Genomic DNA, 22523 nt, shown 5'->3' on the forward strand with positions numbered 1-22523 from the left:
GCATCCCTCTCAAAGATGTGACCAGGGCTGTAGCTAAGGGGGAGAGGGTAACGGGTTCAGATAAAAGGTAAAGGTTTTCCCCTGACGTTAAGTCCAGTCGTGACCGACTCTGGGGGTTGGTGCTCATCTCCTTTTCTAAGCTGAAGAGCCGGCGTTGTCCGTAGACACCTCCAAGGTCATGTGGCCGGCATGACTGCATGGAGTGCCGTTACCTTCCCGCTGGAGTGGTACTTATTGATCTACTCACATTTACATGTTTTCGAACTGCTAGACTGGCAGGAGCTGGGGCTAACAGCAGGAGCTCATTCCGCTCCCAGGATTTGAACCTGGCACCTTTTGGTCCGCAAGTTCAGCAGCTCAGCGCTTTAACGCACTGTGCCACCAGGGGTTCAACCTCCCCCAAATATTTGAGGTTTTTTTTAAAACGGGTTTACTCATGAATTTTAACTGGTTAACCAAATCCCATGAGTGTCCACTGAAGTTTATCTGTCTTGAGTGTCCACTGAAGTTTATCGATGGAGCATGGTTTCGAAATTATTTTGCGTTATGGAACGACTTTTCATGATTCGCTAAAAAAAAGTTTCAACCCGACTCCACCCCCCACCCCTTATTTTTTTTTCTGGCTTTGGTCCTGTGTGAAACCTTCGAGGACCACGCTCCATCCCCTCCCTTGAAAACCAACCTCCCCAAGGCCCCCTCCTCCAGCCAAACCCCACGCCCGACGTCAGCGAGGGCCTAGTAGACGTCACGCCTTGACTCACCACGACGTCATACCCCCTCCAAACCTCCTCCTCCTCCTCTTCCCTCCCTCTCGCTCCGCTTTTTTGCCCGGGCAGCAGGGAGTCGCGCGGCGCCTTGACGCCTCTTTCCTTCCTTCCTCATTTCCCCCAAAATTCACGCCAAGGAGGCGGCAGCTTTCCCACCCCCCTTCCTTCCCCCCCCCCCCTCCTTAAAAGCTGCTTCCGGTTCTGCTGCCATATTTTTAAGGGGGGAAAAAGCAGGGGAGGAAAAACCGCTGGGAAAAGGAAATAAAGCAGAGGAGGCGAAGAGAGCGGAGGCGAGTGGCTGGAGCAGGAAGGCGAGAAAGAGCTGTCCTGCTTGCTTGCCTTCTCCTCTCCCTTTGGAGGCTGAAGAAGAAAGAGAAAGCAGGGAAGCAAGGAAGGAAGAACCAGGCGCGCCTCCCGTCCGAACAAATCTCTCCTGAATGAATCCGCGGCTCTCCTTCGCTTGGGCGCGCTCCTCTCCCTCTCCTTGCTCGCCTCTGTTTTCTTCACGCTGAGCCTAACCCCCCTTCCTTGGGTTTGGGAAGAGGCAGAACATACCAAGGAAGGAAGCCAGACGGCTGTCTGTCTATCAGCTGAGACCGAAAAGCCGGCGGGAGGAAGGAAGGAAGGAAAGAAGGTAGGTAAGCCGCTCAGCCGGTGGAGGCGTCTCTCCTGTTTGCAAGGAAAGAAGGTTGGAAGGAGACTGCGATATTGGAGGTTTCTCCCTTCTTGGCTGGATGAGAGGCGGACTGGGAGCTTCCCAGCTGCAGTTCTCCAAGCGGGCTTTGTTAGTCTGTGTTTCTTGGAGGAGGAAGAGAGAAAGGGAAAGGGAGCGCATGGATTTCTCTGCATTCGAGGTAGGGGTGCCTTGTGTCTGGAAACCCGGAGAGTATGCATACCAGGCATGGGCAAACTTGGGCCTTCCCGCCAGATGTTTTGGACTTCAACTCCCACCATTCCTCACAGCCTCAGGCCCTTTCCTTTTCCCCTTCAGCCGCAACCGACACAGGGCCAGCTAACACCTCCCAACAAAGGATTCCCCCAGTCAGGAAGCAGCCAGGCCTTGAAGCTGAAAGGCGATTCAGTGCAAACCAAGCTGGCCAGTTGCAACATTCGTTGCAATATTTGCCAGTTATCAATCACTCTGGTTGCTTTTTTATTATCTGTTTGAGGCAGGTGTGAATGTGGCAATTGGCCAGCTTGGTTAGCATTGAACAGCCTTTCAGCTTCATGCTCTGGCTGCTTCCTACCTGGGGAATCCTTTGTTGGGAGGTGTTTTTTTTTTCGTGTCAGGAGCAACCGGAGTTGCTTCTGGAGTGAGAGAATTGGCTGTCTGCAAGGACGTTGCCCAGAGGACCCCCGGATGTTTTTGATATTTTACCATCCTTGTGGGAGGCTTCTCTCATGTCCCCGCATGGAGCTGGAGCTGATAGAGGGAGCTCATCCTCACTCTCCCCGGGTGGGATTCGAACCTGGCAGCTTTCAGGTCAGCAACCCAACCTTCAAGTCACGAGGCTTTTATCCCCTAGGCCAGGGGTCCCCAAACTAAGGCCCGGGGGCCGGATGCGGCCCTCGAAGGTCATTTACCTGGCCCCTGCCCTCAGTTTTATAATATAATATTTTTATATCAGTTTTAATAATATAATATATTTTATATACATATAATCTTGATAAAAAATATTATAATGCTATACAATATAATACTAATAATAATACCATATAATAATATTAATTATATGTTATATATTACATATAATATTACAGTATAGTGGTATAGTTCAATCTAGTAATATATAATGCTAATATTGTGCTATTTTAATAATATAATATATTGTATGTACATACAGCTGCTCTGAGTCCCCTTCAGGGTGAGAAGAGTGGGATATAAATGTAGTAAATAAAGGTAGTAAATAAATAATTAATTTTAGGCTTAGGCTCACCCAAAGTCTGAAATGACTTGAAGGCACACAACAACAACAACAACAATCCTAATTAACCTGACTATCTCATTGGCCAGTAGCAGGCCCACACTTTCCATTGAAATCCTGATAGGTTTATGTTGGTTAAAATTGTTTTCATTTTTAAATATTGTATTGTTCTTTGTTATTGTTGTTTTGCACTACAAATAAGAAATATGCAGTGTGCATAGGAATTTGTTCGTATTTTTTTTCAAATGATCATTCGGCCCCTCAACAGTCTGAAGGATTGTGGACCGGCCCTCTGCTTAAAAAGTTTGGGGACCCCTGCCCTAGGCCATCAGAGGTGTTAACTTGGGAGGTGTTAACTGGCCCTGATTGATTCATGTCTGGAATTCCTCTGTTTTCTGAGTTTTGTTCTTTATTTACTGTCCTGATTTTAGTTTTTTAAAATACCAGTAGCCAGATTTTGAAACATTCACACCTGCCTCAAACAGACCAGAGTCCTTTCTCCCACCCTGTACATTCCACAGATATATAAACCTCACTTGCTTAGTTTCCAACGAACCTCACAACCTCTGAGGATGCCTGCCATAGATGCAGGTGAAACATCAGGAGAGAATGCTTCTGGAACATGGCCATGCAGCCCGGAAAACTCACAGTAACCCAGTGATTCCAGCCATGAAAGCCTTCAACAACACAGTAAAACTGTGTCACATTTAAGTTTGTCTTCAACTATCTTCATTTCATAGAATCATAGAATCGTAGAGTTGGAAGAGACCTCGTGGGCCATCCAGTCCAACCCCCTGCAAGAAGCAGGAAAATCAGCTTTTAATTGCTGCATTTCAATACTCATATCACATCAATACAGAGTTTATGGCATGGTATAGTATGGGGTATAGTAGGCCTATTTCCCTAGTAACTGTCAAGTAATCACAAACTACATTTGTCCGGGATATACCAATCCCCATGGGTGCCAATTAACTGAGAGACTACACACATGTGTGTGTATGTGTGTGTAAAACCTCTGGTACCGTTTTGAGTTTCATGTCTAAATTGCCTATTTTCTCTTTCTCCTCCTCTCCTTCCTTTAAGAAACAGGGATATGGATTGGTTGCTGTGAGTTTTACAGGCTGTATGTATGGCCATGTTCCAAAAGCATGCTCTCCTGACATTTCGCCCACATCTACAGGAGGCATCCTCTGAGGTTATGAGGTCTGTGGGAAACTAGGCAAGTAGAGTTTATATATCTCTGAAAAGTCCAGGTAGGGAGAAAGAACTCTTGTCTGTTTGAGGCAAGTTTGAATGTTGCAATTGGCCACCTTGATTGGCATTTAATGGCCTTGCAAATTCAAAGCCCAACTGCTTCCTGCCTGGGGGGATCCTTTGTTGGAAGGTGTTAACTGGCCCTGATTGTTGCCTGTCTGGAATTCCCCTGGTTTTTTTTTTCCAGACAAGCAACAATAAGGGCCAGCTAACACCTCCTAGGGCCCCCTGATGGCACAGTGTGTTAAAGCGCTGAGCTGCTGAACTTGTGGACCAAAAGGTCCCAGGTTCAAATCCCGGGAGCGGAATGAGCACCCGCTGTTAGCCCCAGCTCCTGCCAACCTAGCAGTTCGAAAACATGCAAATGTGAGTAGATCAATAGGTACCACTCCGGTGGGAAGGTAACGACGCTCCATGTAGTCATGCTGGCCATATGACCTTGGAGGTGTCTACGGACAACGCCAGCTCTTCAGCTTAGAAATGGAGATGAGCACCAGCCCCCAGAGTTGGTCACAACTGGACTTAACGTCAGGGGAAAACCTTTACCTTTAACACCTCCTAGCAAAGGATTCCCCCAGGCAGGAAGCAACCAGACTTTGAGGCTGTCAGATTATTCAGTGCTAATCAAAGTAACCAACTGCAACATTCACACTTGCGTCCAATAGACAAGAGTTCCTTCTCCCACCCTGGACCTTCCACAGATATATAAACCCCACTTGACTAGTTCTGATACAACTCACAACCTCAGAGGATGTCTGCCATAGATGTGGGCAAAATGTCAGGAGAGAATGCTTCTGGAACATGGCCATACAGCCTGAAAAACTCAGAGCAACCCAGTGATTTCCGCCATGAAAGTCTTTGACATCACAGGAATATGGATGAATGGATATTGCGTGTGTATGTATGTGGGCAGCATGTGTGTATGTATATATCTCTTTTCTCCTCCCTCTGATTTTCCCCTTTTATTCTAATGGCAGCAATTTCCTTTTAGTGGATTCATCTTTCTTATTTTTGTAAAGGTGGGGGGAGGCAGAGTCTGCTTCCAAAGGATCTGATGTGTTGTTGTTGTTGTTTGTGCTCAGTGTGCGTGAAAGGATGCAGGCCGGGAAAGAGGGGGAAGAGGCTCCTTCAGCGGGACTTTCTTTTGTTGTGGTTCTGCGTCTGCTTCCCTGCGAAGGAGGGAGGGTGGGAGGGGGCTTTCTGTCTGGTCCCAGGTGTCCCCCTCCCTCCCTCCCTCCTCCCGCTTACACAGAGAATCAAATCATTTGGAGGAAAAGAAACCAGGGCAGGAGGGAGGGGGGAGGGCAACCCAGGAGCTGTTATCTAGGCCAAGAGATGAAATATTAATAATACGACCCATTTCGAGGGCTTTTCCAACCCAAACCCCCAATCCCCCCCCCCCCCATTGTTGTTATTGTTGTTCTGCTCTGGATGTAGAAGCCTCGTTTTTCAGAGAGGAGTGTCGCCTATGGGTTTATGTTGTATCATCGCCTTAAAGCACGCCTACTTCAATGCCCCCCCCCCCCCCAAATATATCTCCCTCTTAACCTGATCATGCCTTAAATGGTGATGATATGGATTTAATCTCCTGGAAAATTGGGGAAAGCTCTTTAATTAAGGAACAAATGGGCCTCTCACTGCCTTCTAACTTGAGATGCTTTGTGTTTTCAAGCCTGAGGAGGTATTATAATATAATATAATCCTCTTCCTTGCCATGCACATACAGAGACGATTTCTGTGTCACTGAAAACCAAGGGGATTGAGTAGTAATCCCGCTCAAGACCTTAGTGGGGAGTAGGTCAATGGTGTATATGTGTGAGTGCACGCCTTCCTTTTCTGAAAAATTACAGGAATTTGAAGTGAGCACTTAGTTAACTCTTGAGCAGCTTCCCAAGGCAATGTTCAATTTGTGCTAGTGATATTTCTCTCTGATGTAGATAGATGTATCATGTCACTGGCAACTCTCAAGGAGAGATGACCTGGAGGATCTGATCATTTTGATGATGGTGTTGACAATGGTCTTCTGCTCTTCAAGTCAGACCTGCCTTTCTTTTGATACAAACTGGCTTTCCTTGCTGCCGACAAGGAAGTTCTTCGCTCTCTCTCACCTTTGTCACACAATTATACCAGCTGGTCTTGCAACTTCTCCTAAGAGCTGCATTTGGAATATATAGAGATGGTGATGGTTATATCTTGAAGGGTTGTTGCAAATATTTATGGGTGCTCCAAGACACATTCCACAAAGTGTAGTTATTGAGTCTTGTCCGCTTGACTACCGTACATTTTTTTGTGGGAAGTGGAGAAAAGACGGGGAAAGAAACAATGGGAGAGTTAGACATGGAAGGTGTTATATCCTGAAATTCTCATAAAAATCTGGTTATAATGCAACATGATTTTCTCCAAAAAAAACTCAGCCAGCAGTGATCTCTCCATATATTTGAGACCCATGTTTACAGACTAGCTTACAGTAACAAAAACCAGGTATAAGCCTTGATATGATAAGCCTTCAATTATGAATATATGCAACAGAATGTATGCATTTGCATTGTGACTGTGTCACAACAGAATTCACAGATATTTCCTCTTCACAACACAATAGTGGCAGATACCTTGAAATATTGTTGAAGCTGCTCAAATTCTAGTTATTAGACCTGCTGCTAGAAAAGAGGGGGAAGCCACTGTTTTGAGGTGGGATCCATGCATTTCACCAGACTTCCCAAGGGTCTGTGGCACCAAAAAGCTTCATTTGGCCCCATATTCCTGAAGCCCATGTCCTGAAAAGCCATCCCTGAAATCAGGAAACTTTTGTGATGGTACAGGGATAGGAAGACTCGTAGAAGGAGCAAGTTAGCAAAAGCTGAGTAAAGCTATACTGTGTCAGATCATGTTATTACTCAGTAGCATGACTCAAGAGATTGGAACGTAAATTCGTTTCACCACTATGTGTTATATTTGAGGGAACTGCAGGTTGTCTCCAGAATTTTAGCAAGTCTGAGCATTTGCTAGAATCGGTACACTGGCAATGGGCTTACAGATTTAACAGTGCTACGATATGCACTTTGGAAAGAATATCCAAAAAAATCAAAACCCAAAGAGAACCCTCCTCTTCTCCAAGAGTAGAGAGATCAGCATCGAGTGCCGTGCTTTTGGGAAGCCTGCCCCACAGAATCCATAGCAACAACTGAGGAGTTGGCTGAAAGGTCATGTCCAACCTGTAAGAGCTGTTCTGAACCTGGAAGTCATATCTGGTTGCCCATGAATATGCATAAATGAATTTATTGTTTTTGAATGATAAAAAATATAGGCCGAAACAATTCCATTATGCTTGGGATGGTTCCTTCCAGGGATTGCTGCACAAAACACCCCTCAGTCTTATTATCATAGCTGGAGGTGGGGAGTGATGGAGACGGCATTCCTTCAATATATGTAGGTCTACATACTCCCCATCCCTGCTTTCATGAGATGAGTGATTCTGTAGCAATGTCAGTCATTTTCTCCAGCATATTTGAAAGGCACTGAAAATGACTCACAATGAAGCATCCTTCCCAGTTGTAACTAATCAGGGAGTGGCTAGTGTTCCTTCAGCCTTTAAACTCAGCTAGCTGTTTCACGGTTTCCTCTAGGGCAGTGGTTCTCAACTTGTGGGTCCCTAGGTATTTTGTCCTACAACTCCCGTAAATGCCATCCAGTTTACCAGCTGTTAGGATTTATGGGAGTTGAAGGACTAAACATCTGGGGACCCACAGGTTGAGAACTACTGCTCTAGGGTAAGGGGGGAAATGTCATTCTCTTGACAGAACACTGTGTTGTTCAACTGTGTTTCTAAGGGATTTTGCTTTGCAAAGAAAAACATTAAATTGTATAGTCATTCTAAACATGCCAGAACAATAGGGATTAATATTACAAGGGCTCTTCTAGACCAAAACACTTATCTCCAGCCCAGCATCCTATTTGTCTTCAGTGGCTACTCTAAAGACCACAAGCAGGATACGAAGACAGCAGACATTTCCTGCTGTGATTCCCAGGCATTCAGAGATCTGCTGGCTAGTAGCTACTTATAGTCTTATTCCCCATGGTTGGATTCTCAGTACATATGGAGTCCAGCACTTTGAATCAAAGTACCAGTTGTCAAACACATAGTTATGGCGTGGGGGTTATACTGAGAATTGGGAGAGCTAATTCCTCCTCCTTTCTGTGCAGTGAAAATCACTGAGTGACCTTCAATAACTCCCTTGCTATTTTTTTAATACTTTGATCTATCTTGCATGCCTGTTGTGAAGACAAGAGGGGGAGGAGGGTGACTGAGAGAAAGAAGAGAGTCAAATATGCTGCCTTTCCTTTATTAGAGCACAGATGAAATATCAGTATAAGTAAATTGTTAAGGAAAGTCCTAATTTTGATCACTTGTAGTCATCAAAGATTGCTTAGATCAGCACCTGAGACAGTGTCCAACAGTGACAGTCCTGAATTTCATTACTTGTACAGTATGACCTCCTTATACACATATTTGAATTTCATAGTTTCACTTACACACCAGAAAAATTCGCTTCCATTCACCCCCACAAACTTATTTGTTGGATTTTCGAGATCTTCCAGTGTGATTCTGTGGCATGCTTCCAGCCCAAGAATAGTCAAAATATGGGTTTTCTTATTATCCACAGTTTTAGTTATCCACAGGAAGGGGGATTGTACTGTATCCTCTCTTTAATGAAGTGCTTAATAATTGCCAGTTGGAATTGTGTCTGAAAACAAGAGTAGATTTGCTGAATTAAAACAGTGCTGCAGTCGAGGTTTTCACTTAGCTGAATCATGCTTTCTTTTCAAAACTTCTGGAGGTTAATCTACACATTCAAGGTGCTAACCCTCCAGGAATACAACTGAATTAAAGGAAAGCTACTTGGCTTGACAGATAATCCAACCTAGGTTGCTGTGAGCTTTCCAGGCTGTATGGCCATGTTCCAGAAGCATTCTCGCCTGACGTTTCACCCACATCTGTGGCAGGTATCCTCAGAGGTTATGAGGTTTGTTGGAAACAAAGCAAGTAAAGTTTATTTGTCTCTGGCAGGTCCACGGTGAAAGTTAGAACTCTTGTCTGTTGAAGGCAAGTGTGAATGTTGCAATTAATCACCTTGATTAGCATTGAAAAGCCTTGCCAGCTTCAAAACCTGGCTGATTCCTGCCTGGAGGAATCCTTTGCTGGGAGGTGTTAGCTGGCCCTGATTGTTTCACAAATCCAAACCTAAATTATTGCTATAACTTGAATGCACTATATACCCCCCTCCCCTGTTTGCATAGAGCAAGGATAGAGAAGCTTTGTCCCTCTAGGGAAGTGGTTCTCAACCTCGGGTCCCCAGATGTTTTTGGCCTACAACTCCCAGAAACCCCAGCCAGTTTACTAGTTGTTAGAATTTCTGGGAGTTGAAGGCCAAAAACATCTAGGGACTCCAGGTTGAGATCCATTGCTCTAGGGGCCCTTCTAGACAGGCCCTTTATTCCAGGATCTGATCCCAGGTTTTCTGCTTTAAACTGGATTATATGAATCTGTGCTGCCAGATAATCTGGGATAAACAGAAAACCTGAGATCAAATCCTGGGATAATAGGGCCTGTCTGGAAGGGCCCTAGATGTACCAGAGCTTGACTCACATAGTACCTTCCCACTGTCATGTGTGGCGGGGTTGATATGCATTTAGACTGAAATATCTGGCAAACCAAAGATTCCCCACCCCTGATATGGAGACCAGCTCTTCCTCTTTTTGATGGGGGAAGTGAGGGCATGATAGATATCTGACATATAACTGGCTTACCAGCTGTATCTGGAAAATGATTAACATTTTCTTTTTTCAAGAATTCAGTCATCAGTGTGTAGCCTATTCTTGGATAATCTCAATCTTATCTGCACCTTCTGACCCGTAAAAACGACAAGAAAATTGTGAGCTAGTTGGATGAACTGCATTTCACCATCAACATATTTCCTTCTTTATGCTTCTCCATTACAGCCAAATGGAAGCTCTCATATTTACCCAAAGGTAAACAAACTCTCTGCACACCAAGAGCAGAGCTTGGAAATGTTATAAATCCCAGAATCCTCTAACCAGCACAGATAATGACAATATTGACTAGAGGATTCTGAAAGCTGTGGTGTAAAACAGTAACTTCTCAAAGCTCCGATACGGGGGCTCCTGTGTTCCACTGCCGAATTATATGTGAAAATTTTCCTGCAGTCATGATGGGGAAGCATAGGGAACAGAAAGTGTAAATCAGTTGCACATCCTGTTTTCCCTAAAATTTGGCTTACTCAAAACAGTTCTCATTCAGATCATGTTAAGTTACAATTCTGGATACTGTGATATGCTAAAAACTATTTGTTCAGTGTTCAAGAGGGACAGCTGTTTTAATCAGCAATACAATGAACGACTATAATGTTTTAATCTTTATGGCCTTACAAGACTTTATACAATAAATTCAATATTCAGTATTGAAAATCCAATGAAATATTCTTCTGATTTGGAAACAATGGGAGTTGAACGAATTATTGCATTATTCTGTAGATGAGCTCTGGATTTCCCCTGTATCCAGTTGCCTGGAAGTGCCATTCAAAACAATTAATCACATGTCCTAATTCTGATTGTTCCTCCTATTATCTTATTTGATAGAAAGATCTCTCTCTCTATGCCACACCTATTGATCTATTCGCCTCTGAATGGATGCAACTGTATTGAGGATGCATCTTGAGAATATAGAAGAAATTGATGCAAAACAGCAATGATAAACATCTACATTTCTCATCAATACCTTCCACCTTGAAGGAACCTCCCTTTTCATTTCTCTTTTGGTATTTCTACCATTGCTGAATTCACTCTAAACATCTGGCTGTGTTGAAGGATCTCTGCATTGTCCCAACTAAGAGTCCTTCCACACAGCCATATAACCCAGAATATCAGGGCCGAAAATATCTGCTTTGAACTGGCTTATCTGAGTCTACACTGCCATATATTCTAGTTCAAAGCAGAAAATGTGGGATTTATTCAGCTGCGCAGAAGGGGCCTCAGAGATCAAGCCAAGGCATTCTCATTTGACCTGAAGACAGCCTGTTATCACATCTCTTGCTTCTCATTCGGTTTTATACTCCTTTAATAGTACTGGAAACATACTAGAAAGCATCTGAAATTGCTGTGATTTTTGGTTGGTCATATAGGCAATCAAATGCCTTCAAGGCAGGGTTGAGAGACGGTAATGGTTCTGACACTATCCTTTGCCATAATCTGTAGGAATAAATTTCATGCGGCTCCCATTCATTTCAATGGGGCTTGTTCTTGAGAATTTCTCCAATTTGGTAATACTTGAGAAGATTAGATCAAATGTCATCATTCATGAAATGTAGCTTGATTTAAAATGCTCAGGTACTTACTACTTTTATGACGCAAAGGCTGTCTTTTTAGGGGAGCTCATAGGCTGAAGTGAATATAGTCAACATATTCCTGTTTTTTCTTTGATACACAACAAAATTCTCTGTCTTCACTTCTGATGCCTAAACAGTTTTCCTTAGGCATTAATTGAGGAAATTTTAAAGGCTATCTGAAGATCTATTGTTTCCTGTGCTTAGCAGTTCAGTGTCTAGTTGTGTTGTTGCCTCTTGGAACACATTCCCTGCCAACCTCACTTCCTCAGTGCTTTTGGCCTTTCACACAGCTTTGCTGGGAAGCTTTCTGATGATTTATCACTTGAGTCAGTATTAAAAGTCCAAACAAGCTCTTTCCAAAGCCACCTCCTTTCTTCCTCCTTCTATTCTTTCTTACTGCTTCTATCCCCAGTGGCTTGAATATAATCTGTCATTGTTTTGGTGTGTATAGCTATTTCAAAGTTACAAACCAAAGACTGCTGGATCTGCTTGCTGAAATGAAGAATGGTGGTGGTGAGATTTTTCCTGTAATCAACCACACCTGAATTCAGGAGGGAATATAAGTTTGAATTCTTCTACAGAAACAATTCAAGACATCTTGCTGCCCAGTGTAGATTAACTAATGACACCTTTCCTGTATCCACCTTTTAATCAAGGTGTGTTACATCCATACCAGCCAGGGTTTTTTTTGGTGTCAGGAGCAACTTGAGAAACTGCAAGTCGCTTCTGGTGTGAGAGAATTGGCCGTCTGCAAGGACGTTGCCCAAGAGACACCCAGATGTTTTGATGTTTTATCATCCTTGCGGGAGGCTTCTCTCAGCCAGGTTATTTTGGCACATGGAGGAAAAACATCCCCAAAAGTCCATTGGGAGATGTAAAAGTACAACAATAATGTAATTATCAGTTTGCTGCCTTTTCATAACATGCAAAATCTGTTGTCTTGCATTTAATATTGTTGGGTTTATAAACTTTCCCTGAGATGACTTATTGTAGTGCTTTGAAATTGAAGCTTAAATAGGATGTGACATTCTCCAGATCTTATTAATGCTCAGGAAGTTTCCATTCTAAAAATCTAACCCTGTTGTACCCAGTGCAAAGGTTTTATACAGCAAGGTGGTAGATACAATACATTCTTGCACAAAACCAAAAAATTATTATTTATGATGGTATAAATGGTGTTTTGTCATCATAGGCCACCAATTCAAAATCCATGATTTTCTTTAAAGGATCCTTGGATGTCTGTTTGCCTTTTCTCATGCTATTCTGTGGATTCTTTTATGAGCTGTTACATGGGGTCCAATCAGTTTAGGGTGCCTCCTTTCAAAGACATTTTATTGCCTATAATTACCTCGGATTGTACAGCTATTCTACTTTTTTTCCTGAACAGATTTCATATGGTACAGTAATTAAAAGATTTTTTAAAAACAACAGGGAAACACAAAAGGGCTACAAAGTGAAGATTATGATGTCTGACCTCTGATAAACTGGCATAAATGAGGCCACTGGTATCTCCCATTTGTAATTTTTCCAGGTGTACCGACCTCTTCTAGCTTTTTGCTGTTTACAGAAAATCTATCAAGGATAGAACTAGGAGCTCTTAATATGGAAACACTTTTCAAAAGACTGACTTATGAGATAAGGAAGCAAGCAAGAAGTTAATATACTGAAAAGAAAAATCAAAGTAACAAAAATAAACTGTGATTCATAAGGGATAAAAATTGAAATCCACAGTTATGCAATGTTGTGACTAGGAATAATTAAAAAAAATGAAGTGCTTGATCATTGTTTTAAGACATGTTAGTTGTTTGCAATCAAGACATTTTCCAGTAGCAGATTTTGGAATTTATAAACAAAGAATAATAAACGTGCTCACTGAAACTCTGGATCTGAAACAATTCTGTGAATTGTGTTGGGTGGTCTGTTCTATAACACTATAATGCTCTGGAATAAAGTGGTTGTGGTTATAAGACTAAGATGGGTCTGGATTATTTAATAATCCCGTGAAAACAGGACCATCTATTTATAGTAATGGAGGTCTGGAATTTCCTGAAGTATTTTGTAAAGTCAAAGAGCAGAACTGAAACACTACTCATATATTAGGATGTCCACACAACACTTCATTGCAGCCTAAGAAGTCAATGTTACTGTAAGTGGCTGAAACTAAGGTTTCAGTGGAGGGAACATGATTATTTCAGTTTGCCTTGGCTTTCTCCACCTCTTTAAGTGCACTGCCAAGCTTTGTTTCTTTTTGTACTTTTAGGGCTAAATCACCTAACTGGGATGGTTCAAGATTCTCCTTATTTTAGGTGGTACAGCTGTGTCCCTGTGTGAATGTGATTTGCTCTGAAACCTGTTAATGTCACAAAGATCTTCATAATGCATTTTTTGGGGCAGCTGGTTGTCTCACGTTGGATACCACGTAAGAATCCAGATCCTTGCACTTTGTGCACTGTATAGTGATACATTTTGAGTGTAGGCACTAAAAACAAATCTGTAATAGTTCCCATAGGAAGAAAGGACCATAATGAATTGTTCCTCAACACAGGTATCTTCCGTATCTGTATTGATAAACCAATTTTAATAGTTTTAACCTTTTGTAAAACAATTGGGTTTTAACTGACATTAGGGATCACGCTACCCCAGTACACATTGGCAGATTATGTTGTAGTCCCATCTAATAAATAATCTTGGTACTTGAAACCTGTGAGTGCTTTTTCATGTTAGGAGCAACTTCAGTGTGTAAGTGCTGGCTAGTGGTGATGCCCTAAGGACAGTTGCATTATAGTTGTTGCTTTCCTTTGTTTCAAAGGATGGGTGTTGTAAATCAGACCCATCTTCTAAATAAATTTAATGTATTCAGTGTTATATCATTAAGACTCTACCACCCAAGCAAGCCAGTTGTGGTGGTGGTAGTGGGCTTTCTGGTTGTTTCCAGTCTAAGGCAACCTTAAGGTGAACCAGTAATAGGGTTATCCTGGCAATATTTGTTCAGAGTGGCTTTGCCATTGTCTTCCTCTGAGGCTCTCCCAAGGTCTTCCAGTTTCTGTGGCTGAGCAGAGATTTGAACCCTGCTTTCCAGAATTGTCCACAACACTCAAACCACTACACCATGGGTCCTTAAACTTTGTCTTTTCTTTGGCAACCTCAGTTTACTTCAGAGCACCGTTGTCCTTCAGAGTCTCGCTGGTGCACTTGTGAGCCACTGCAGAATGGACTGTGTGCTTCCAGAGGAACTGCAAACTGATCAAAGTGATATGAAAACAAATGGGGTTTGAAGTGTGTGATCAAAGCATAAGACAAGGAATCAGGAACCTTTGAGATCTAATTCTGTCTCTTGATGCCTACTTCCTCAGGATATTTATTACACACTCCCTATCACTCCCTTTAGTAATAGGAAGAGTTATAATAGGATGAAGTGAGCCTTTGTACTTCTTTGGTTGGAAACTGTTTCAAAAAATGGAATTTGGGAAGTGCTATGTGACACTCCAAATGTATAACTGTTGGTAGGGTGGACTGAAATCACTATTTGCCTGCTTACCTATAATAAGTAGCTACTGTGACTGGGGTAGTGTTTAAGATAATGACCTGGAACTTGGAAGATAAAAGGTTCAAGTTTCCATAGACCCACGAAATTCGGATAATTGCCAGACTTCGATAGGTGTCTCGCCTTTACTTTCCTCACAGAGCAACTGTACAGACTGTGTGTCTGTGTAGCATGTGTGCATTTTGAGCTCATTGAAAGAAAGTCATTGTGGAAGTGTAATTAATAAATAAGGAGCAATAATTTCCTGAGTAAAGTGATTAAGAAACCATTATAAACTGGAAGGGAATGTAGTATTTGCGTCTTTCTTGAGAATCACTATGCCCCAAATTACCAGTGCATATATGGGGGGAATATGAGTTTCAAAGGCCATTTTAATGTATTTACTGTAATTTAATTCTGTTTTTACCACACTGTCATTTAATTGTTGTTTTTTTTACTTTTTTACTGCACCTTTTAAACTTGTTTAGTCAGGAGCGTTAGCTGCCTTGAGTCCCCATGGGGAGAAAGGCAAGGTATAATGATGACGATGATGATATGTCCAGACAGGCTGACTGTCAAACATTTTGTGGGACTGGAAGGTTTTCTGAAATTGAAACTGGCCATGTACTATAGTCTTATGTGAGATTACTGACTAAGGTGGATAGTTGAACAATAGGTTTCACTGGCTGATATTAGAAGTGACTTGGTTTCCCAGTTGTAAACGCTTCAATTGTAGTATGTTTCTCAGAGGGGCAGAACTTGATTTAGAATAGTGTTTGAGATTAAGATACACCTATTTTAAAACTTGGAGAAAAAGTAGACTTTCTAAGGCAGCGTGGCCACTAGCTAGGGAGCTCTGGGAGCTATCATCCATAAATAATGTTTCTAGGCTCTGAAGAATTCCTACAAGTAACTTTCTAATGTTTTGAGAAATAACTGTCTTTTTTTTTCAGGTAACCCAATTCTTCCTTCACGTCTGTTCTCCTAAGACAGTGGTTTTCAAACTCTATTTTTTTAAGATTGTCTTTTTCATTACAAACCAGTAAGGTTTTATTACTCAGATTATAATAATTCTTATTTTAATAACATGTATTAATCACTACTGGCATCTTGGGAAAGCCAAGTCAGTTAAAAGAGATTCTTTAATTGGCAAATTGATGTTTATATGTGTGAAATTGTAGGTCAGCCCAACATAGTATTAATGAAATCATGGGCCCTTGGCTAAACCAGCTTTAACCTGACCAGAAAGTCAATATTGCTCATCTTCTGAATTAAGTTTCTCGAAGTAGCAGTAGTTCAAAGACTGCAGTTAGAGATCCTTTTCTCTAATGCAATGATACAAAAGTTGTGTCTCTTGACTGATTCCCATAATTTTACTACTACCAGAAATGTGCAGAGAATTCCATAATATAGAGTGGGATGTTTCGTACAATGATCTACCATGAGAAACGCTCATAGCATGTTAAAGATCTAAAATTTCTGTCCTTCTGACTTTGAAACACTTTTCTGTAGCAGTCTCATTGTTGTCCTGGGCCAACTAACATTCTTAATCAGCCTGAGCTAGCTATATTTTGGGCTGTTGCTCCTTTGCAGTTATGGTGTTTCAGAAAAGGAAATTTTCCAAGCTCTGAAAGCAAGTGTTAAAATACAGCCTTGTCAGCAAATTATATTAAACCTGTTGTATGAAGTTCTTTGGCAAGGTTCAGATATGCCATTGCTTCACTGAGGTATAATCCAAACCATATCAGATACTGTTCCTGAACAGGTACACCAGGAATAAGGTGGGGACATGCTTGGCATGTGCTTTCCCATGATGCTCTTGGCAGTCCCATACCCAACCTCTGCCTACTGGTATAGGCGGTTTTAAAACAATTAAGCTTGCTATTCATGAACACTGAAATGTTTGCTTTTGGCTTGTAATTATGATGCTGACATTCCATCTGGTGGTTTATCTCCCTGCCAAGGTGATTGAATCCTAAATGAGACTGCTACAGTTTTAAAGTTTCAATTCTTCTGTGAGAACACAGCATGAGGATATCCATAAGGTTTCCAGAGCCTAAAGGAAAGAGATATAAACTTCAATCAGTGCAATCTGGGTTGCTTTTGGTATGATGCTGGAAGGAAGAATGTGAAGGGAAAGAATGATTTATTTATTACATTTATATCCCGCCCTTCTCACCTAAAGCTCTGTTCTACATTCACTTATCTGGTGTGTGGGTGGATTGTGAGATCCTTCAGATTGATGTAGCATGCTTTCTATGCCCATTGTGATGCTGAAGCTAGATTATTATTTTATATACTCATCATGTATAAGTCTAGAAATGTTAGTCAAAAAAATCAATCACAAAAACCTAGGTCGACTTATCCATGAGTTAGTGTCAGTACTGTACCTTAACTTATCAAAATCGGAGTCATTCCCTTCTCTGAGTAGAGTTGTGAAAGGAGAAAGCTTATTCCACCCCAAGAGAACCTGAATTAGGTGCCAATCCCCACTACTCTCTCTGGGTGGGGAAATGGTGCTGATGGCTCCATGAGTTGGCACTGATACTTTCCTCTTTCTGCAAAATAACTCTTGACTTATCTACAGGTCATATTAAAATTCATAATTTTGGCTCCCAAATTTGCTCTCAACTTGCACATGAGGTTGGCTTATACATGAATATATATGGTAATTTCCATCTCCAGCATCGTAATTTGAAACAAAACTCCTCCAGTTAATTTAAGAAAGAATTAAATTAGTGCCAGACAACCTGCAAGAGGCTTTGACCTATCCTATATAATATATCTCTATGACTGATGGATGGGAGCTGTCTACTACTATAGTACTAAGTAGTAGTATTTGCAATGTGGCACTGAAGTGACCAAACTGTAAGCCGCTCTGAGTCCCCTTCAGGGTAAGAAGAGCAGGGTAGAAATATAGCAAATAAATAATACTTTTTGATCCAAAGCATTGCTTTTGTGGAACACTCTGAACACGGGGTGGGGGAAAGAAGGGTATCTCTGTAGCTTCTATTTGCTGTACTGTAATATTTTAAAATCCTTAAATCTTTTATTCTTAATTCTTTGTTTAAACCCCTTCTTTTTTCTCCCCATGGTTGGTATTGGGTTTTTAAAAAACAAATATTTTTCAAAATTTTCAAAGGAAAGAAATTGCTGGGCTTTTACCTTCTCAGTTTAGAAAATGTTTTAAAAGTTGGTGGGCTGAAGAGGTTGATATGCCCTCCATGTATGGCTATTTTATTTATTTATTTATTTATTTTTCAAACTTATATGCCGCCACTCCCCTAGGGCTCGGAGCGGCTTACAAGAACCGGCTAAAATCAACAATTTAAAGAACATCTTAAAAACATCTTAAAAACATCCTAAAAGCACCTTTTAAAACATCAACAACAGAACTCAAAAGCCTGTCGAAACAGGTGTGTCTTACATGCCCTGCGTAAGGCCAACAAGTCCCGCAAGGCACGAACTTCAGGTGGCAAGGTGTTCCAGAGAGATGGTGCCACTACTGAAAAGGCTCTGCGTCTAGTTGCAGTTAGATGCAAAGTCTTAAAACTGGGGACTTCCAGTAGGTCTTGGTCCTCAGAACGGAGGGATCTCTGAGGTTTGTAGGGGGTGAGGCGGTCCCTCAGGTACATCGGCCCTAGACCATGTAAGGCCTTGAAGGTAAGCACCATCACCTTGAAAGTGATCCGGTGCTCAATTGGTAACCAGTGCAGCTGCCGTAAGATTGGTGTTATGTGGCATCTTATTGGGACTCCGGCAAGGAGCCGGGCAGCTGCATTTTGCACCAATTTGAGCTTCCGGATCACCGACACAGGAAGGCCAATGTAAAGGGTGTTACAGTAATCCAGTCTCGAGATGACTGTAGCCTGGATCACCATAGCCAGGTTGTCCCTAGACAGATAGGGGGCTAGCCGTCTAGCCTGCCGAAGATGAAAAAAGGCGGTTTTGGTAATGGCAGAGACCTGGGCCTCCATCGTCAATGAAGGATCCAAGAGGACTCCCAGACTCTTTTACCCCTCTAGCCCTAAAACTGAGGGGACAGCGAGCTTTGGAAGCCTTCCCATTGCTGCTAATGGTCCGAAAATTTTTGTTCTTCCGGACGCAGGACGAAACTCCCATTCGGATAGGTGCTCCATTTTCGGAAGTGGCAAACAAAAATGAAAACGGGGCGAAATGAATGAAACAAAACACAATGGATAGCGATTCCATACAAATGCACAAGACTATTTGAAACTACCTGTGCAAAAAGTTGAGTTATTTCAGTCTCCTACCCCTTTATTGCACATCAAAACATTGTCTAAAAGATTGCACTACGAAGTCTCATTGAAACTAAAAATTATTGTGTATGCAGAAGAAATTCTAAAAGATATATATTTATTTTTCCTTAGAATCAAATCTTTTTTTAGTGGTGGTGATACTTAAATTAGCATGCTTTTTAAAATCTGTTATTTTAGTATTTAAGAAATATGGTATTTTTTTCCAGTGTGCCAGAGATCTCTACCATAGTTTGCCCACTGGCTACAATGTTTCCTTCTTTCTTGGAAACTGTCCAGGGACCAGCAGCCAACGTTTTAGCAACTGGCACTAGTCCATGGACCACCTACTGCTTTACAAGAAAGCATACAATTGCATCTGCCTCAAGGCTGTCTCAAACACAGATAATTCCCTATTTATTTTGTAGTTAATGGATACATTGGGTATTATTTCTTTTTGGTGCCATGCATGAAATGCAATGTTTTAAGGTATCCGAAAGCTTAGTGTGGGACCTACATACCCATTTCCTTATTGTACTTGTTAACTGGAGCGATCATGTTTTATGGAAGGTTGTGCAAAAGCAGCAGTATTGATTGGTAACAATTTTAATGGAAGTTGAATAGGACAGTCTTCCAGTTAAAGATGTATAATATAGGTCAGAGAGGAGCAGTTTTGCCAGATTTATGGACCAATTTTTCCTTTGGGACTCATGACAGATTGCCACTGATAAAAGCCTTAAAAACAAACAGGTCTTTTCCACTTGTTTCAAATATCTTTTAGGAATTTGCTGTTGAAATGTAGCAGTGCAGTTTGCTACTAAATTGGGGGGGGGGGGGTGTTACAAAAATGGATGGGAGAGAATTCGTATGTTGCACCAAAATTGCTTGCTGTCCACCCCATCTAAGCTAAGCCAAATCTAATTCTGAAATTCAGAGAAAGATAAACTTTATGTTGTTATTGTTTGCCTTCAAGCCTTAGAAAACCCACAATAGATTTGGCTTAGGGTTGACTTATGGCAACCCTAAGCCTCACCTACCAGGGGTTTTCTGAGGCTAAAGTATGTGACTTGACTAGTGTTCAGTTCCTTATTCTCATAAAGAAGTAAAGTTATATAAACGTTGTTTTTGATAAAGTTTACTGACTTACAAATGTTTGTGTGGATAAGGAACTGAAAATTAGGCCCTAATGTCAGCATTGTAGATCACCTTGTATTAGAATTTCAGAAAAGTCATCTCTTTTTTCTTTTATAGCAGCATGAACTATTATTTTAGGAGGCTGTGTATGTGCGTAAGAGAATTTGGCTAAAACATAAAGTTTCATTAAGGGCCCCCTTATCTCCTCTTGTAGTTGGAGCACTGCATCTAAGCAAGCCACTTTCAACTTCATCTAGCTGTATGCAGAAAGAAGATGATAATATTGAACTACCATTCAGGGGTCTTATAAAGATTTAACACAAAATAAGGCATGTGAAATAATTTGAGCATTTAAGAAGCTGTGTGAATGTTAAGTGAATGATTATTGCAGCACCCTGCTGAGGCTGCTTGAATCTCCAAGATGTGCCCCAGCATATTATAGAGAGGAACAAAGATGAAACACAGGGGTTTGTTTGGAATTGCAATAAGGAAGGTTATCGTGTCACAGTTGTGGGAGAAGGAGAGATGGCCTTATTTTTCTGAAAGCAGTTTCGATTTCTGTTATTTCTGTCAGAAGGTTATTTTGTCTGGATGATTGGACTGGCACAATAATTGGCAGATAGATAGCATCCCTCCTCCCCTTTCTTTCTCAACTTGCGGCCCTTGTAGTCTAAAGTTCTGCCTTTGCAAGTTCTTCCCTGTATCTGCAATTGCCTTGTTTCAGTGACAGTATCATTACTGGCCGCCATGCAGTCTACAGCTGATTTAAAAACAAACAAGATCCTTATAGCAAGTGTTAGTAACCTTTGGCCACCCGAACATTCTGGAATTTAGCTCCAATTGCAATCCAAAAATCTAGAGTAAGGTTTCTCAGCCAGAGTTTCCTAGGATCCTAGTGTTCCTCGAGAGATAATGATTGGGATTTTTTAAGCTTCCATGAGATCTGAAAACAATAATTTCAAGGATCCTCCATGGTACAAAGTTTGAGAAAGTTTGATTTAAAGGGCCAGAAACTCCCCCCTTTTTGATATCACTGGATTTTGTCATATAAACGGCTTTTAATCTGCCATGCTCATGTTGACTGGTTTGTTAAGGTGAGAAGCCCTGGTTTCTTTCAATGAATATATATAATGTGCCAATAGTGTTGACTTTATATATCACTACACTATGTGTAGTGGTGAATTATGTCCTCTGTGGATATGATTGGTTATCCAATATTATGAAGATAAAATTGGCATTATTCTGAACCCAGCTGCTTGAGGTATCAAGGTGTGAATTTAAATATCTGTCTCTGTCTCTCTATATACATACACAGAAAACATATGTTCTATCATTTGATGCAGGCACATCTCCATTCTGTATTTTTTATACAAGATTTGCTTGCATATTAGGGAAATCCAACAAACTTTTAGACTGGGCACCAAGTATACAGAAAATAGTATCTCTTGGGAGTCATATAACTCTGTGTGTAATGAAGCTTACAGAGGTTTAAAATATAAAAGTACTGAGATTGCTGTGATAGAGGAGAGTTCAGATGTTGATTTGGGAAATGTTGATGTGTAAATTGAATGTTTTCCTATTAACAATTTTCTCCAAAAGTGAATACAGTAGAGTCTCACTTATCCAAGCCTCGCTTATCCAAGTTTCTGGATTATCCAAGCCATTTTTGTAGTCAATGTTTTCAATATATTGTGATATTTTGGTGCTAAATTCGTAACTACAGTAATTACAACATAACATTACCGCGTATTTAACTGCTTTTTCTGTCAAATTTGTTGTATAACATGATGTTTTGGTGCTTAATTTGTAAAATCATAACCTAATTTGATGTTTAATAGGCTTTTCCTTAATCCCTCCTTATTATCCAAGATATTCGCTTATCCAAGCTTCTGCTGGCTGTTTAGCTTGGATAAGTGAGACTCTACTGTAGTAATAATAGTAAAGTAGAAAAAATATGGGTTTGAATAGGCTCTTTTGCTAAGGTAGGGACGTTGACTGTGACTTCACATCAGAACTATTTAGCCGTCACTGTTGAGACTAAACATTCTGGAGTATTTTAATTGGTGCTGCAAAGAACTACGAAGAACCCTTTGCTTTTTCAGAAGGGAGACTTGATGCATGATCTGGGTAGGAGGAGAGAGAATATCTCCAGATTCCATTATAAGTAAAGAAGATAAATTCCTGCTCATTGAATCAAGTCACAGTTTGGTGCCTTTGCATTTTAGGTCATCCCCAAGGCAATAAATGCTCTTTCTTCAATGAAC

General features: G+C 41.2%; 1 protein-coding gene across 6 annotated transcripts in view; it reads left to right on the top strand.

Annotated features, from left to right (window-relative positions):
• The first annotated feature begins 798 nt into the window (after window positions 1–798).
• The window catches only part of src (SRC proto-oncogene, non-receptor tyrosine kinase), a 116001-nt gene continuing 94276 nt past the window's right edge, over window positions 799–22523 (top strand). For 2 of the 6 annotated variants that reach the window (XM_062978867.1, XM_062978871.1), the window contains exon 1: window positions 799–1401. The gene's annotated coding sequence lies outside the window, so the exon portion shown is untranslated. Of the gene's footprint in view, window positions 1406–22523 lie in introns of all 6 variants that reach the window. The other 4 variants (XM_008117599.3, XM_003225288.4, XM_062978869.1 and 1 more) reach the window with 3 other exon arrangements.

The sequence above is a fragment of the Anolis carolinensis genome, chromosome 4, assembly GCF_035594765.1.
Source record: "Anolis carolinensis isolate JA03-04 chromosome 4, rAnoCar3.1.pri, whole genome shotgun sequence".
NCBI classification, from domain to species: Eukaryota; Metazoa; Chordata; class Lepidosauria; order Squamata; family Dactyloidae; genus Anolis; species Anolis carolinensis.